A 14695-nucleotide genomic window follows, 5' to 3' on the forward strand; every position below is an offset into this window, starting at 1 on the left:
AATAAACCTTAGGGTACTCGTTGGCACACGAAAATTTGTGGGAATGGTGGAGAAGGGATACTTGACATCCAGGCCATCCCCAGAAAATTCACAAGGAGCGTCGTGGTTTTGATGTCCGCTCCGGTGATCCTGGGGCTTGGGTATCCGTGCGGTCCAAGGTTGCTCTGCCACCCTTTGTTGGCCCCAACAAGGCTGTTTGCGCACCGGCAAGGGTTTGTTGCACCCCCGAGTGCCCACAAGGACCGTGCAAGTTGTGTGAGCCTGCCGCTCTGGGGGGTGGTGGGACGAAGGGAAGCTGTCTTTTGTTCACCAGATCGTGGCCATTTGTCCTGATACACGATTTTCAGAATAAGCTGGAACATCTCTTCTGCTTAATTTTCAAACGTTGAGGATGATGGTCACTAATCGAGAAGCATTCCAAATACCTTTCGGGCCAAAGAAAATATAGCTGCTAGTGTGTAACTTGTGACCGAAGGTATGATTTTGTGTCAGGGTGCTTCTGGGACTCTTGCTCTCATTCCTTGGGCCAGATGTCCTGCTGGGGGCTTCCCCAAGGCTCCGCTTGACCTGTCTGTGGTCTGGGGCTGCCTGGAGCAGATGGGACCTTATTCACACAGGCAAGACGAAGGCACCAGGGGAGGGCGAAGGCCTGGGGCTGCCGGGATACAGTGGGCATGCCCCATGCTGAGGAGTGCTGATGCCACCCCTGACTGTGTTGAGGGTCCGTGAGCACAGCACCTCCTTCCCTGTGGCTGCAGGAAGGGAAGCTGGCACCTCCGTCAGGAGAATCGTATAGAAGAGGGAGCCGTTAACGGGCTTGGCTGTCTCAGGAGGACGGCTGGAGGCAGGTGTGTGGACAACCAGCATGGTTCATGTATCCCCGAGTCACGAGGGATGACTGGGGTGAGACAGCTAGAGGGTATGCAGCCTGGGGGCAGGCACGGGCTCCTCGTGGAACATTCTGGAGGGGACTGAGGCCTGGAGTGGGTATGGGCTTCTCGTGGAACATTCGGGAAGGAGATGAGGCCTGGAGCAGGCGTGGGTTCCTTGTGAAACTTTCCACCCTCCTTGGGCTTCTTCACGCTTTCGGCCCCTCTGCCGAGGGGAAGCAGTTGAGAGGTCGCAGCCTCTCACAGGGAGCTGAAGTAGAACGGCTACTTCTAGGTCCCTTAATGTCACAACGGTGCCCTTCCTGTCCCTCCATGGAGTGATCTGTGCGAATGCCTGCGGTCAGGAGGCCCCGTGTGGGCGGAAACACAGCAGCATTGGTGGCACTGCCTGAGTGGCTGCTCTGTGCAGGCACAGCCGTCCTGGCATTTCCTGGGCCAGGCTCTGTGCCACGGGGTCACACAGTTGTTGTTGTGTCTTCAAAATGCCTCTGTGGTTACAGGAAGCAGTATTACTCTTGCCACATAAAGATGAGGGAACCGGGACTCGGAGAAGTCGTATAGACTGCCTGAGGTCGAGCCAAAAGTCCAGGGAGCCTGGCCTCCGCCCCCTCCCCGGCCTCCCTCTCCCCTGGGCTTCCCCTCCTCCTAGCCTTCCCTCCTCTGGCCTCTCCCGGCCTCCCCTGGCCCTGCCCCAGCCCAGCCTCCTCCTCTTCCAGGTCTCCCCTCCCCTAACTTCACCCCCCTCTGGCCTCCACTATGGCCTCCCCAAGCCACTCCTTCCCAGCCCCCGCCCCGGGGTTCCTCCTCCATGGTGGGCAGCATCACCTCCATGGTCATGGAGGAACAGAGCGGTCTGGCAGGGTAGGACAGCCAGGCTCATGGGTCCCCGGAAAGCTCACGTAGCTCACGTCGGCCCCTTTTCTCCTGAATTCTCAGCACCCAGCCTGTCTATAGCAGGAGGGATGTCTGGTCCTACCTGTTTGGCATCTGAAGGCTGAGGCCACCCGTGGACCATCTGGGACAGGGTTTCTACCGGTGCTCAGCAAAGGCCAGGGGGATGTTGAGGCCAGGCTGAAGCCGTGGAAACAGGGTTGAGAATCTCTAGGCAACTGGGGAAAATGAGGCCAGAAAGGGAGCGTGTATGCCCATGGCCTGTCAGCTAGACTGCCAGAGCCACGGTGGGCATCCTGAGGCGAGCCAGGCCCCTTCCCCTGCACACAGCGTGGTCCTAGGCAGAGGACTGGCCGGGCACGGTGGGCACAGGGCAGGGGTTACAAGCTGATGGTGTTGACCCCTCTCGTCCCATCCTCTTGCTGCTCTGCTGGGTCGTATCCAGGCATTTCCTGGCATCCGGACTCCCCTCCGCTGACCGTGCCCTGAGCCTGGCATTGACTGTGGTCCTGTTGCCAGCGGCCTCCACTCCCCTGAGGACCCTGGGGCCCAGGCCCAGGACCCCAGGAGGCTGCACACCCCATTCCTGTCCCCAGTGGCTGTGGTCTGAATATGAAAACAGCTGTGGTTTATGACCATGGCATTAAAAAACTAAAATCCATGATTAATAGTTCTTTTTAAGAAAAACTTTGTTCTCTGAACTCCTGAAAGTTTTGTAAGTTGTCAGTCCAACATTGGGAATTAATTATACGGTAGTACTTTTCCTCCAAGATCTTGAAGGATATAAGTTACGAGGCTCTAGAAGAGGGTGGCTGGTGAGATGGGGGTGGAGACTGGGGGTCCTGCAAAGTGTGGTTTCTGTGCATGGGGATGACCACTTGAAGTTTAGCATTACACATTTTTAAAAGTCACTGAAAAACACACCCCTAGCACATTAGCTCACGAGTTCCTGGACATTCTTGCTTTAGGGTTAAAGTAAGGTTTCTAACAAGTTAGGGGCAAGATTTAATTCACGTATCGTACGGTTCACTCACTTAAAGCCTACGACTCAGCAGCTTTTAGTGCATTCACAGAAATGAGCATCCATCACCACAATCCACTTCGGAACTTTTTGGTGACTCTAGGAAGAACCCCGTGCAGTGTTGCCGTCAATGCCCGGGTCCCCCTCGCCCACCCTGTAGGCCCAGACGCCACCAATCCATCTTCGGTCTCCGGGATTTACCAATTCTGGAGTTTCCTCCCAATAGAATCACACATAAACGTGACCAGCTTCTTTTGCCGAGCACCGCGTCCTCCGGGATGACCCGTACTGTGGCAGGTGCCAGCGCCCCACTCCTTTCTGGGCCGAACGATAGTGCATCGTGGGGCCGGGCCACATTTTATTTGTACTTCCACCTGTTAATGGCATTGGGGCTAGCTCCAGTTTGGGGTTGTTGTGAATATTGCCGCCATGAATACTCACGGACAGGTTTTTGCATGGACGTGTGTTTTCGTGTCTCTTGGGTCCACACGTAGGAGCGGAGTTGCTGGATCTTCTCACAACTGAACTGACCTGTCGGAGAGACTGCCAGACCGTTTCCCACGGGAGCCGCTCCCCTTATGTCCGCGGCAACCCTGCATCCTGGCCGGTGGCCGTTATTATCTGTCTCTTAGATCCCGGCCCCCCTGCGGTGTGGTGTCTGTCTCCTAGTGGTTTAGCCCCGCATTTTCCTGATGACTAATGATGTTGAGCGTCTTGACGCGTCCTTGTTGGCCGTTTGTGTATCTTTTCTGGAGGAATGTCTACTCAAATCTGCCATTTTCCAGAGGGGCTGTCTCTTCATTAGGAAGTTGTAAGCATTCTTTATGTATTTTGAGCCCAAGACCCTCATCACGTGTGTGGTGTCCTTTGAAGCACGAGAGTTTTCGTTTTTAAGTTTATTTAGCGTTTTGAGAGACCGAGCGCACACGCTAGGGAGGAGCAGACGGAAGGAGAGAGAATCCCAAGCAGGCTCCTCACGGTTAGCACAGAGACAGGCACGCGGCTCAAGCTCACAGACCGTGAGGTCATGACCTGAGCCAAAAGCAGGAGTCGGACGACTGACGGACTGAGCCCCCCAGGTGCCCCCTGCAGCCCAAGGCTTTTGTCCTGAGGGTGTTCCGTGTGTCTGCTGTGGCCGTGCTTTCAGTGCAGCATTTACGGGTGAACGTTGAGACAACACATACGCTACGTCGGCGGTGAGCTGTGTGGCTGAGGTCTGCGGGGCCGACGTGTCCACAGAGCAAGCAGGCGTGGCCGCGGGCACCATGTGCCCCCCAGGCGGCTGCGAGAAGCCGGTGGCTTGGCCACAGTGGGTGGACTCAGTTGGACGTTCCAGAGAGTACGGCTCGTGGCGACGGACTTCAGCCTGCTTCTCGAAAAGGAGCCTTCCGGGCAGGCCCGTGACACGGGCTGTGACCACCCCCCAGCACAAACATTCACAGCCATCCCACACATGCCCACCGAGCCTCTGGGCCTGGCCTCGTGCCTCGGACCCACACTCTGTGCGGACTCCGCCGTCCCGCCACTCAGATGGGACAGAGAGCAGAGTGCTCCGGCAGTGCGGCCCCAGGATGGGGGCCTGGCTCACGGGTGGGGCCTGTGCACAAAGCGAATCAGGTGGGCAGACGGCGGCAGACGGGGGCAGACAAGCTCCCCTCACCTCTGAGTATGACCGGGGCTGGCTAGTGCAGGGCAGGCGGCTGGAGGGCTTTCAGAAGGGACCTCCTCTGTGGCCCACCCTGCTCCAGCGTGACCTCCTATTAACCATCACGTCCGCAGAGTCCCTACTTCCAAGTAAGGTCAGGTTTGTGGATCCCAGGGTCAGGACTCAGAACATTTGCGGGTCCCAGGGCCAGGACGCGGGAGGTTCGCGGGTCCCAGGGCCAGGACGCGGGAGGTTCGCGGGTCCCAGGGCCAGGACGCGGGAGGTTCGCGGGTCCCAGGGCCAGGACGCGGGAGGTTTGCGGGTCCCAGGGCCAGGACGCGGGAGGTTTGCAGGTCCCAAGGTCAATATGCGGGAAGTTTGCGGGTCCCAGGGCCAGGATGCAAGAGTTTCGCGGGTCCCAGGGTCAGGACTCAGAATGTTCATGGGTCCCAGGGCCAGGACGCGGGAGGTTCGCGGGTCCCAGGGCCAGGACGCGGGAGGTTCGCGGGTCCCAGGGCCAGGACGCGGGAGGTTCGCGGGTCCCAGGGCCAGGACGCGGGAGGTTCGCGGGTCCCAGGGCCAGGACGCGGGAGGTTCGCGGGTCCCAGGGCCAGGACTCAGAACATTTGCGGGTCCCAGGGCCAGGACGCGGGAGGTTCGCGGGTCCCAGGGCCAGGACTCAGAACATTTGCGGGTCCCAGGGCCAGGACGCGGGAGGTTCGCGGGTCCCAGGGCCAGGACTCAGAACATTTGCGGGTCCCAGGGCCAGGACGCGGGAGGTTCGCGGGTCCCAGGGCCAGGACTCAGAACATTTGCGGGTCCCAGGGCCAGGATGCCGGAGGTTCGCGGGTCCCAGGGCCAGGACGCGGGAGGTTCACGGGTCCCAGGGCCAGGACGCGGGAGGTTCGCGGGTCCCAGGGCCAGGACGCGGGAGGTTCGCGGGTCCCAGGGCCAGGACGCGGGAGGTTCGCGGGTCCCAAGGCCAGGACGTGGGAGGTTCGCGGGTCCCAGGGCCAGGACTCAGAACATTTGAGGGTCCCAGGGCCAGGACGTGGGAGGTTCGCGGGTCCCAGGGCCAGGACGCGGGAGGTTCGCGGGTCCCAGGGCCAGGACTCAGAACATTTGCGGGTCCCAGGGCCAGGACGCGGGAGGTTCGCGGGTGCCAGGGTCAGGACTCAGAATGTTCATGGGTCCCAGGGCCAGGACGTGGGAGGTTCTCAGGTTTCAGGGTTAGGACTTCAACATATCTTTTTGGGGTACAGTCCAACCCGTTTGGGCACCCAGATAAGCACAGTCTCCTTGTTCACCAACAACACCCCTTCTCAGTGCCGTGGTTGACAAGGGTACTAAAGTCTTCATCCTCACTGTTCGTCAATTTGCCCTCCAACCCTCTTGGGACCTCATTTTCTATGTGTTGAGAGATTAGACTAGACCACGAGCGAATATTGTAAGTGTTTGTAAACCAGTTCCTGCACACAGACAGCCATCCCTTGTCCTTCTGTGCGTGGAACCCTGTGCTGCTGTGCCCATGCTTGTGTTTTTGGAGGACCCTGTCTTGGGGGTACGGAATGAAGTGCTTGGTCACAGGGTGGGGCTGTGTTTGGCTGTAAGAGGTCCTGCCAGAGCCGTCCAGAGGCCACACAGCGGTCTACAACCCAGGGCGAGGTTCCCAGGCTGGAGCCTGGTGCCTGGGCTGGAATCCGATGTCTCTGCTCGCTGTGGGGGCTGTGCTGGGGACTAACGGGCAGGCGAGAGGTTGTCCACACGGCCTGGAGAGGTCACAGGCAGTGAACGTGTTGATCCCAAGGTCTGGGCCTCGGGTCCCTGCTCCCCTTGCCTAGGAGGGCAGGAGGCTCCCTGGGTTTGGGAGAATCAATGGATAGCATCGGGGCCAACTGTGCGCGCACAGCTCTGTGACACTCGTCGGTGGTGACCGCCCCTGTGCGGGGGGAGCACGCACCTGCTTCTCTTCCCCCTTCGCTCTCGTGTCTCCGCGTGGATGCAGAAAGAACATGTGTCCAAGGCTGCCGTGTGGGCTCTGACCCTCGGACTTCCTCCTCTTTGCACATCTATCAGGGTTGTTCGGTCGCTGCTCTGGCCAGTGAAGGAGCAGGTGATGGATAGCTGACAGCTTTGTCACTCGCACCAAGTCCTGTGACCTTTCCAACCACAGAAGTAGGCTTTATTTGTATCGCCAACTCCCCCTCAAGGAGGAGGAAACTGAGGATCCAGAGGGTTTAAATATCAACGGGGGGAGGGCAGCCGGCCAGGGCTGTGGTCCAGGCTCCCGGATGCCAGGTCCCGGCCCTTCAAGCGTCACCAGGCTGAGGTAGGGCTGTGGTGGGACCCACCTTGCTGGGGCTGGGGTCTGCTACGTCTCCCAGCCGGCACATGGTGAAGAGGCCTAAATACTCCGATTCGCCTCCTGTTTGCCGTTTATCTGTGTTTACGGAGCACAGGGAAGGGCCTCCAGTCCAGCATGTCTTGTCCGCCTTGAGTTACCTGTTCTCTGCACGGCCAAGCCTTGGCCCAGTGGCTGGAGGCCTCAACCGTGTGTCCCGTGGGTGCCGCAGACCCAAGAGACATCTGCTTGTCTCTGCAAAGAATGGAAACGTGTGCGTGCGCGTGTGTGTGTAACCCAGAGAAACCGTCCTCAAACGGCTGTTTGAGGCCCAGGAATTCCGAGCAGTCGAGATGCATGCACAGAGGCAGCTGCACAAGAATGTTCCGGCTGAGGCAGTGTCTCTACACGCAGAGCCCCGAGCCTCCCTCCCGCTCTGACCAAGCGTGGTCCACCAGGCAGAGTGTATGCTGAGAGCAGGAGGCACCAGCAGGCGAGCAGAGTCCCCTCTGTGATTACGACCTTGGTCTGAAGGCCCGCTCCCCGTGACCTCGGCCCTGCCCTGGGCGCAGGGCAGCTGCCTCCCCCACGAGCTGAGGGCCCAAGAGGCTGTGGGGCCACGCCGGGGGCCACACGCTGGAGACCACTGAGCGACCACCACCCCCCATTAACCTGCAGGCCCCCCACATGGCCAGTGTCTGACCAGGGGCCAAACTCCCTGACAGGCACCCGCCTCAGGGACATTGTCCTGAACTCTGGGTCGGCCCTGAGCAGCCCCTGGTCCTCACTGGGTCCCCGTCTGGATGTGGGGTGGGGCCCCCGGAGAGCCTGAGCTCCTCGGCTGGCAGGGGTGCCCTGCCTTGGGGCCGCTGTGGGGCAGGAATTCCTGAAGTGATGTCCGTGTGGCGGCTGCCTGATGCAGAGAGGCAGCTGGGAGCTGCTGGCTTTCCCCTGTCCCACAGGCCTGTGCGGGCAGGGAGGCTGCGGTAGGCTGTCCGTGGTCCCCACCGGGCAGTGCCGAGGCTGACCCTACTCGGGCCACGGGCTTCCTCCACGCGCGCCGCTGTCCTGAGGCCCGGAGGTGACCTGGGAGGGCTCTGGTGGGCAGGTGAGACGCTGCTGGCATCCAACGCAGTCAAAGCCCAGAGACCCGAGGGCGGCCACGGGGCTGTGTGAACAGCAGGTGCGGTTCTGAAAACAGATGCTCCTGAGGAGGATTCACTGATCCTAGGAGAAGCTGTGGTCTTGTCCCGTCCTGTGCTCACTGTGCTGGGCGCCTGGCACGGGGCCAGAACAGCTCCGAGGGGTGAGAGTTCAGACTGGGTTATGGACGGACCTGGGCACAGACCCACGCAGGACCACTGACGAGGCCGTACGGGGTGGGAGGGCAAGAAAGGAGGAGTCTTGGCTGCCAAACAACCTTGGGAGAAGACCTTCGAGCTGGGTTTTGCAGGGTGAATAGGAGTTCTTCTTGGGTGCAGAAGGACTTCGAGGCACTGCCTTACATACTAAGGCTTGGGGAAATAAAGATTCTGAGGACCAGTGAGCGGGCACTTAGTGGAGTTTCCAAGGATTTGTCATTCTCTTGATAAATGATCCATATTTTCTCTCCACCGGTGCCCTGACCCGGGCCCCTAAGGCAAACTGATTGCCCAATAGCCAGCCACTGGGTGTGGAGCCAGCAGAGGCCTGGGCCTGACCGGAGGCGAACAAGGACCGCTTTGTGTCTATGCTTAGCGTGGGCCAATCTGCGAGCCCGCTTCCCACCCTCCTCCTGACTGGCTTCCAGGAGCGCCAGCACCCTCCCCCGTGGGCAGCCCAGCCAGCTTCACGGGTCAGACCGTGACCCACCCCCCACCCCAGAAGCTGCTAGAGCCCCTGTCTCTGCTGTAGACCCCTTATGAGTCCTGGTGATTGGGCCCATCCTTGTTCTGCACCCCCATTGGCCTGGCTTACGGCGGACTTACTAGCAATAAGGTCCAGCCTGGCAGGGAGCCTAAGCTCTAGTGGGGAGGACACGAACATTTCAGAGGCCACATCGTCCCGAGAGGGTTCCGGCTGAGCAACGCGGCAGAGACGATTTGGCGACAGGCCTCTCCCCTGCTGTGTGTAGGTTCCTCCCCCCGGGGAACTGGCAGAGCGTCGCCCGCATGCGGGTGCGGCTCCGGGCCACGTGGCAGTAGGGGGTGTGTAAGCCGTAAGGCGAGCACCAGACACGTGAAGGTCTAGGACAGAACATTCTAGCAACGGGCCACCTGTGGTCCCGTCTGAGGCCGGTGGCCCACACGGGTATGGAGAGGCCAGGGCAGGGCAGGGTAGGCTGAAGACCCGAGCAAGCACGCCCTGCTGGCCTCCCTGTGACAGCCGCCGAGTGCGGCTTTGCGCACGGGGTAGTGTGGTGCTGCCTCCGGGCACCGGGGCTCCCTGCCGACCCTCAAGAGCACCCCGACAAGAAAGCGAGGTTTTACGGCGGTCAGTTCATTTCCCGTGGGGCTCCCTGAGTGCCACAGCTGGGGAAGCGGGACAGGAGAAGAGCCCACGGGCAGTGGGGCAGGTGCATCACGGGGCTTAGCCAGGAGCAGCCTTCTCCACACGGCTGGGGATGGGGCAGATCTTGTGATCTGAGCTTCAGCAGACGAGAAGGCGTTGGCCAACAGAGGCACCGCGGAAGGACGATTCGGGGTGGCTGGGACCCAGGGTGTGTGGGGGGACTCTGGGCACCGGGGCCGGGACTTCAGTGGATGTGCTGTGATGGGGGCGGTGCTACAACCTGATCCGCGTCTGAGGAAGCTCCCAGACCAATGTGGGCAGGTGTGGAGGACGTCCCTGAGAGCACGGGGCAGCGGGGTCTAGGGTCCTGGCAGTGAGGAAGGAGGGAGGCGAGGGTCCCGGCCGCGCACTGCCGGACGTCTCCAGAGCAGCCTGCTGACGCCATCGGCCTCCCCCCAGGGCCCGAGTCCTGGGAACCCACAAGAGACCGGGTGTGCATGTGGGCATGTGTGTGTGCACGTATGCAAGTGGGCACATGGGGAGTCAGGACCAGCACCGTCCCCCCACCAGAGCTCAGCGGGCGTGGGACCCGCTTCTCTCTGGCTGGTTGCGGGCTGTCAGCTCCTACTGGAGCAGCGGCCAGGCTCCCACATAGACTGTGCGGCATATCGACACTGTGGGGCTCAGCCATCAGGTGGGAGAACTAACGAGCATCTCGTTGTCAGGAGGACGAGCCCGCTGAGGACTCACCCTTGCAAGTACCCCTCCTCCCAAAGCCACACAGACATCTGCGGCTCGCCCGTCGCAGGGCCGGGGATCGGCGTCTATCTAACTGTTCCCTGCTGGCCCGTCGCAGGGCCGGGGATCGGCGTCTATCCCTGCTGGCCCGTCGCAGGGCCGGGGATCGGGGTTTATCTAACTGTTACCTGCTGGCCCGTCGCAGTGCCGGGGATCGGGGTCTATCCCTGCTGGCCCGTCGCGGTGCCGGGGATCGGCGTCTATCTAACCGTTCCCTGCTGGCCTGTCGCAGGGCCGGGGATCGGCGTCTATCTAACTGTTACCTGCTGGCCTGTCGCAGTGCTGGGGATCGGGGTCTAACTGTTCCCTGCTGGCCCGTCGCAGGGCCGGGGATCGGCGTCTATCTAACCGTTCCCTGCTGGCCCGTCGCAGTGCCGGGGATCAGGGTCTATCCCTGCTGGCCCGTCGCGGTGCCGGGGATCGGCGTCTATCTAACCGTTACCTGCTGGCCCTCGCAGTGCCGGGGATCGGGGTCTATCCCTGCTGGCCCGTCGCGGTGCCGGGGATCAGCGTCTATCTAACCGTTACCTGCCGGCCTGTCGCAGTGCTGGGGATCGGGGTCTAACTGTTCCCTGCTGGCCCGTCGCAGGGCCGGGGATCGGCGTCTATCTAACTGTTCCCTGCTCACCGGTCACAATGACAGGGATTGGGGTGTAACCGCTATCTGCTGTCCCACTAGACTAGGAGCTCCACGGGGCGCGCCCCAGGTCATTTTCCTCAACTCTGTGTCTGCAGCCCCAGCTACATAGTAGGTGCACAGAATGAGTGAGTGAAGTAGAGTGAACGAGTGACTAAACAGACAGACTCCGAGGGGCTTTGATGTGTGTAACCCACCAGCCAGGGGCATATGCGGGCTCCTGAGGGTTCAGAGCAGCACCTGGCGTCTGGGTCGCCAGACGGGCCACAGTGGTGCCCGCTGGAAGGAGCAGGACCCCAGCAGGCTGTCCGGGCCGCTGCAGGTGCGCACACAGGGCTCCCAGAGGCTCAGAGGCCAGGTGCTCCAGACCCCAGGGCAGGGGAGGTCCACAAGGTGGGGTGTGCTCTGGTCCCTGCAGCGACCTGCAGGGAGGGTCAGGCACCTGACCCTGAGGTTCTTCAGCTGCGATGCTGCGTCCCCCTGGGGGCCTCCAGCTGTGTCCCGAGCACGCAGCCCGCGTGCCTCCCGAGGCTCTGGGAGGGACAAGCCGATTCCACGTGTCACACGGCCATTAACCTCACGGGCCCCCTGCTGTGTGGCACACGGGCCGTCTCCAGCTTTGTGGGTTATTTTTAGAGTCAGAACAAAAACGGACCCTATTAACTGAAAACCAAATAAGCAACACCTGAACCTGGCTTTGGAGAGACTCTCCTGGGTCTTCCCAGGCATCTCTGGACAGCCCTGCCAGCCCCCAAGAGGCCGAGCTGCTGGGACCCCCGGTGGCCCAGAGCGGCCGGCGTCTGCCCTGGGCTCCCTGCCCCGCAGCACCATCCGAGTAAGCTGGTCACGCTGAGCTCCGCCACACTGAGAGCGCGTCGGACTCAATCAGCTCGAGAAGACACGGCAGGACAGGCACCCTTGGGGACAAAGTGGGGCTCCTGACCTGCAGGGTCTGTGGCCGGGAGCCCTGTGTGGGGCCTTGGAGAAGGGTTTCCTCCCTCGCCGACCCCAGCTGCCCCCGAGCCCCCCATGGACTGACCACCAGCCAAGACTGCATTAATTCAGGTTGACCGCAGAAGTTAACCGTCTTCTCCTGCTTTTACTTGGCACCCCGGAATCCCTCTGCTTAGCAAAATAAAAAGGAAAGGAAATTGTTAACAATTCTAAACCGGTTGCAAGAGTCTGGCAGGAAAAGGAATAAACGGGAAAAACCGAGCAAAACCTTCAGGGAGTGTGGTTCCGAGCCGGCGCCTGCCTTGCCCCCGCTGTGCAGATGGGGAAGCTGAGGTCCGTGGGGGGAGCCGCCGTGGGGGACCTGGCTCACACTGTGGCGCGCGTGTCCTTGGAGGGATCTGAGGAAGATGATCCCCTTTGTTTGAAGGCAAACAAGTCCTGTTTTGCCCCAAAACGTTCTCCCAAACAGCAATATCGACAGTGTCTTTTTGTGCTTTTCTCTGGCTATCACGGTCCCGGGGTGCCTGTCAGCGTGCGGGCCACGACTCTAATTGTCTCAGAAGAGGGGAGACTAGCAGGAGGGAAGGAAAACAGGTCTCCGTTCCCTTGTGCTGGGAAGGAAACGGAGGCTAGCACTTCTCTCGTCTGCCTGTTTTCATTCCTCAGAAGGGAATTCTGCAGACTCTGGGTCTCCTTAAACAAGACTTGGAGAACGAGCTGGAATACAAACCACCTCCCCCCCGCCCCCGCCATCTAGAGTAGTTTGTTTTTCCGACTGGAGAGAAAACAGCATCACAGCAGTCACGTTGGTGCTGAACGTTCAGGCCCCTCAGGAGACGGGACACAGTGGCATCTCGTCTGTTACCTTGAAAAGAACGGCGAACCACAGAGGTTTCACTGCGCAAGGACGCGCACGCCCGGGGAAAGTCCTACGACCGCACAGGTCCCTCCCTGGACGCGCTCACCCTAGACCCAGGCACTTGGCCAACCGTCTCATATCCAGACGGGACCAGAGCCGGGTGACTGAGCAGCAGAGGGCACAGCCAGGCCCACGGCCCCGCGCCCGCTGCACCCCAAGCGCCCTCCCTGGCCAGGCCCCGCAAAGGCCGGTCCGCTGGCCTGTCTTCACGTCTGGGTTAGAAGCTCTTGTAACCTTCACACCTCCAAGTTCTTGTGGGACAGGCATGCCTTCCAGGGCTAAGGGCACCTGAGTACGTCTTCTGCTCGGCACGCTTTATGCAAGGGCCCCCCTCCCCCCGTGACGAGTCTGCACTGGGGCCTCCCCAGTCTTCCCAGGCCTGCCGCCGCCCTCGCTCTCAAGGGTTCTCTGGCGTCCACACCTGCAGGTGTGGTGAGCAGGGACAGGCTTAGTGGGCACCGGCTGGGGTGGCAGCCAAGCCCCAGGGGCCATGTCCCCTCTGCAGCCACTGAGGGCCTCGAACTTGCCATTGTAGCTCAAACAACACGGGTCAGACATCCATCACTAAAGACCGGCAGGCGTGTTTGACCAAGTAGGCCCCCCACACTCACATGGCACCAGGGCAGGTGACAGCCACCAAAAGTAGCAAGAAATACTGACAGTGGGTTATAGGGCTGAAAGGTCATGGTGAAGTCAGCTGCCAGGGAGAGGCCCTCCTCTCTCCTTCTAGAACCTCCGCCATCCGAAAACCTGATATTAAACAGCTTAATATATCTCTTTAATGACAAGGTGGCTGTTTTCTGCTGTGTGAGTGATGGGAAGATTATCCAGGATAGAAAGGGTAATTTTTGCTTCTGTGCCTTCATTTGGTGAGTCAGGGACCCGCTGTGTGTTTGGAAGAAGGGAAAGCGTTCACCTTGTCTGGTGTTTTGCCTCCTGAGGTGATCCTGGAAATGGGAACCAGGGCCCGTCCCTTCTGTGACATCTGCCCCCAGGGTATCAGCCCCCGGGCACGGAGACCTGCAGATGAGGGGAGTCACCCTGGATTAGCCAGGTAGGCCCTGAATGCAGCCTCAGGTGTCCTCATAAGAGGGAAGAGGAACCAGAGAAAGTGATGGGACCGCCCCAGTGAAACTGCTTACGTGGTCAGGTGACAGGCTGATTTGTCGCACGGGCTGGAGCTGGCCAACTCCTACCTCGGCATGTGAGTGGGGCCGAGTCTGTTCGTTAGAAAAGACGGTGGGGCCACCTGGGTGGCTCAGTTGGTTGAGCGTCCAACTCTTGATTTCAGCTCAGGTCATGACCTCACGGTTGTGAGATCGAGCCCCGAGTCTGGCTGGGCATGGAACCTGCTTGGGATTCTCTCTCCCCCCCACCCCCGTCCCTCCCCTACTTGTACATGCACTCTCTTTCCCTCTGAAAAAAAAAAAAAAAAAAACACAAGGTAAAGATGGTCAAGGACCAGAGCACTGGGGACAAGAGCAAGTGCAAAGGGCCTGCGGCAGCAACACACAGACCCCACCAAGTTCTGCCCGTTCACAGCGCGACGGACAGATGGTGACAAGTGGTACTGGGGTGGCAGCAGGGCCGCATGGTGATACGGGGTCCGTTGGGAGTGCCGCGGGGGGCCCTGGGGGCACGAGGTGGTGCTGATCACACACCCTGGGTGGGATCCCCTCGGGCGCAAGGTCCCAGAGGGAGCCGTGCGGGCGGCCACACTGCACATCCCCGGCCGGTGAGGGTGTTGGTGGGGAGCCCGGGGTCGGCTAGGTCACCAGCCTGTTCACGCGGCAGGCCGCGCAGGGAGCCCGGCGGCCCTGGCAGGCTGTGGGCGTGCAGCGGCGGGGCCGAGCGCGTCTCCAGCCACGTGGTTGTGCAGGGACATCTGTGGGTGCGCCTCCTGGCGGTCTCTCCCACGGCTTCTAAGCTGGCGTCTTCCCTCTGCTCCCGTCCAGCAGGCTCGGGCGGTGTGGCCGTGCCTCTCCTCGACACACGAAAGGTGTTTATGTGGCTGTCTCTGGGCCTCAGTTTCCCACCTGCACTCAGGGATCTTGGGGTGTGGGGTGGGGGGGGGGCCTTAGCTCTGACCAGGATGCCTGAAACCGCTGT

General features: G+C 60.8%; 1 protein-coding gene across 1 annotated transcript in view; it reads left to right on the plus strand.

The window, feature by feature from the left end:
- The window catches only part of FAM20C (FAM20C golgi associated secretory pathway kinase), a 48096-nt gene that overhangs the window by 14602 nt on the left and 18799 nt on the right, over positions 1–14695 (plus strand). The gene's annotated exons all lie outside the window — the stretch shown is intronic.

This window comes from Lynx rufus, unplaced genomic scaffold, assembly GCF_022079265.1.
Source record: "Lynx rufus isolate CCGP_SWC_20201006 ecotype Redwood Valley unplaced genomic scaffold, mLynRuf1.p SCAF_27, whole genome shotgun sequence".
NCBI lineage: Eukaryota > Metazoa > Chordata > Mammalia > Carnivora > Felidae > Lynx > Lynx rufus.